This window comes from Triticum dicoccoides, chromosome 7B (assembly GCF_002162155.2).
Source record: "Triticum dicoccoides isolate Atlit2015 ecotype Zavitan chromosome 7B, WEW_v2.0, whole genome shotgun sequence".
Classification (NCBI taxonomy): domain Eukaryota; kingdom Viridiplantae; phylum Streptophyta; class Magnoliopsida; order Poales; family Poaceae; genus Triticum; species Triticum dicoccoides.
Genome location: NC_041393.1, coordinates 540849103 through 540852695, shown reverse-complemented (window position 1 = coordinate 540852695; position 3593 = coordinate 540849103).

Genomic DNA, 3593 nt, shown 5'->3' with positions numbered 1-3593 from the left:
ATTCACATTTTATCGCAGCGAACATTTAGGCATATTTGCACACCACTAGTTCAAACTCTACCAATATTCGATGTCTTATCGTTTCGTTTCAATAAGGAAGTGAATCAGGAGGGGCCGAGAAGCTCCTCAATTCCAAAAAAAACTTGAGCCATATTTCTTGGACGTTCAAAAATGACCCAGTGGTGCTCACATTTCACCGTAGAAAACAGTTGACTACAGTATCTTTGTACGTAAATGTCGATTCTGCTGCTCATTGGTCAGGTTCCATAGACCAACGCCTACCACACGTCCAAGGTACCGTAAAAAACTATGTGGTTGACCAGGTGGAGATACGGGCAACGGGAGACACAAGCGAGGAAGACGAGAAGCGAAGCGTAAATGGTGTCGGACGCCGCGCCTGATTTGATTTGCGTCGGAAGCGTCGCGCCGAGAGTCTAATCAATGGGCCGCCCGTGCAAAGTAAAACCTGGAACCTTACGCAGGTAGGCTATGGCACTGTGCACGATGGAGCTGGCGGTTCCATTCCCTTCCATGGATCTCCTTGCAGCTGGCTTGCGGGGTGTCATCGTCGGGAACCGGCCGTCGTGCTCTCCCACGGGGGACCGGTTTAGCAAATGTCTATGCACCCTGCACGCGCGGATGCATGCATGCCATGCTATGCCAATGTCACGTGTGACTATCTACGAATTTGTAACACTTGGAGCAAATGTGACACTCGTATCAGATTGCTAGACTCTGAATTTCGCTATTTTTCGATGCATAACCACGGCACTGCGAGACTGATGAGTACTCACTATATTGAGCAAGATGCTCATTCTCTTTTTGCTTAAAGCTCATAATGTGGATCCTCGTTTGGATTAGCTTAGCTGGAGGATAATATTTTGAAAAGCTTCTTTGCAAGATTTCATATGTTAATACTACAACTATGAGACTCAGATCCACCCCTCTCGCCCCCACGTCGCTGCATCAGGGGCGACTCGGGCGACCAACCCTAGTCGTCGTCGGTGTGTCGTGCAGCTGCCAAGTAAGGTGGCGGCGAGAATCCGGCAGCCTCGGCCTCCCTCGAGGTGCTCTGGCTCCGTGGCGACGACTACAACTGGTGGGTGGATGGTACATCAAGCGACGTCAGGAGGTAGTAGTCGTCCTCCTCGACTGCAGGGGCAGCGAGGCGGCGGTAGGTGGTGGCGGTGGTGTCGATGGTTTCTGACTCCGATCTGGTGGCCCCATACTCAACTTCCATGTCGTCCTCTTGCCGAATCTAGCCCACATTGGCCTCCGGCTGCCAGTAGCGGTGGGCATATTAACTGAGAACCGATGTACCAAACCAAAAGAACCGGGACGGAAGTTGAATGGACCGAAACCGAAAAAATAAGCTCATATTTCAGTTGTTGAGATTACAGTTACGGGTAGGCCCAAGTATACGATTGGCCCATTAGTGGCCCAAGTCTCGTATAAAATACGATCCAGAAAGCAATGGACCAAGGAGCTCAATCGTCGGCCCATCAAAGAAAAGGAGGGCGGCATGAGACCGCACTAAGTCCCAACAGTTGGATACCAAGCCACCCGACTATCGACCACCATGCACTCGGTTGGAGACAAACCAAGCAGTCGGCTATTCCATCAGACGACGCCTACCTAGGATACCTCTCGGCCACGATGTGATAATAGTGGCAGTTACCAAATGATGGAATAATCTAGTTAAATACGACAGTTACCAGTAGTAAACACCATGAAACAGCCGGCCACACCTAGGGCGATGAATAACATGAATATCAGCCCATTATGTACCCCTACCTGGCACACTCTATATAAGCCACTAGGGAAGCCCCGAGCTGAAGATTGAATAAACTCATGTTGTACCTTATGCCAAGAGAAAGGAGCACCACGAGAGTAGGATATTACCTCCGCCGCAGAGGGCCCGAACCTGTATAAATCCTCGAGCGTACTCCCAACCTCATCATTCACTAGATACGTCTGCCTCTACATTCATACCCCCCACCAGTATTGTCAGGTTTACATCCATGACAGTTGGTGCCCACCATGGGGCAAGCGTCTAACGACGATATGCTGTGTTTGGCTTTGTCGTCATCGGTTCCGACTGGCAACATTTGATTGGGGGTCCTTGATTTCCCCATTGATGGTTCGGCACGACATCCCGATGCCGCATTGAACAGTGCCGACCTGCCAACTAGTAGGAGCATCCACTACCGAGCAACTGACTCGGGAGTGTTAGGCATGTAGCTCCCATCGTCATACCAGTCTGCGCAGCTAGCGTTGCGTCGTCCCCGGAAGAGATCCGGCAAACCTCACCCTCAGTTACGTCGTCCTCTGAGCAGGCTTGTTGGCATGATGGACTCCGAATCCATTTATCCTCTCTTGGAGTCTGCCTCCGAGGGAGAAGAGAGTTGCGGATCACATGCGTCTGTACCGAAAGTCTTCACGGCTGGCATGCCACCGCCAGAGCCGAGACGTGGTAAGACTACGGCCAACCCGATCACGACGTTCGAGAAGGCACAACTGATGAGGAACCAGCTACCCGAGAACAGTGGAGGCGGTCGAGCGGATCCTTCACACCCTCATTCTGGTTGATTTGCTGGCTGAAAGGGCCCTTGAGGCCGAACGCCATGAGACCCTGGATCGAGCACAACCTGATCGTCCGGAAGCAGGAAATGTTGGACAATAGTCGGCCACAATGCCCTAACCCTTTAGTCATCCGAGGAGGACGGGATTTGAACAACAACTTCATAGTCAGAGGCCAAAGTGACCTCCAAATCCTTTGAACCTCAATTGATTACGTCTAGGCAGCGACCAGGCTGGCTGATGCTATCCAAAAGCATGTTGATGGAGTTGTCGCAGATGGCATTCGGCAAATGTCCACCTTCCAGGACGCGGCAGTCGCTCAGAACGAGCTCATCTCGCAGTCCTGTGACCAGTTGACGTCCCATAGTCGGATACCAGGGGGAAGGCGAGTTCCCATTGTGGCATTGTCAGATCCTCGCCACACTACTGGCAAAATAACCACCACTTGAATGGATGGAAGACGAGCTCGATCCCCTATCCGGCTAGAGGACCACTGGCTGCGGCATGATGCTTATTTGCTACCTCTTGAGCATGCCTTGGTTTTCCCTTGAAGAGGAAAGGGTGATGCAGCAAAGTAGCATAAGTATTTCCCTCGGGTTTGAGAACCAAGGTATCAATCCAGTAGGAGACAACACACAAGTCACCTAGTACCTGCACAAACAATCAAGAACCTTGCAACCAACGCGATAAAGGGGTTGTCAATCCCTTCAAGGCCAATCGCAAAAGTGAGATATGATAGAGATAATAAAGTAAATATTTTTGGTATTTTTGTTGTATAGATTGGAAAGTAAAGATTGCAATAAAAAGGAACGGCGATAGAAATTGGCAAGTTGATTCAATATAATGGAAAAGAGACCCGGGGGCCATAGGTTTCACTAGTGGCTTCTCTCAAGATAGCATGTATTACGGTGGGTGAATAAATTACTGCCGAGCAATTGATAGAAAAGCGCATAATTATGAAAACATCTAAGGCAATGATCATGAACATAGGCATCACGTCCGTGTCAAGTAGA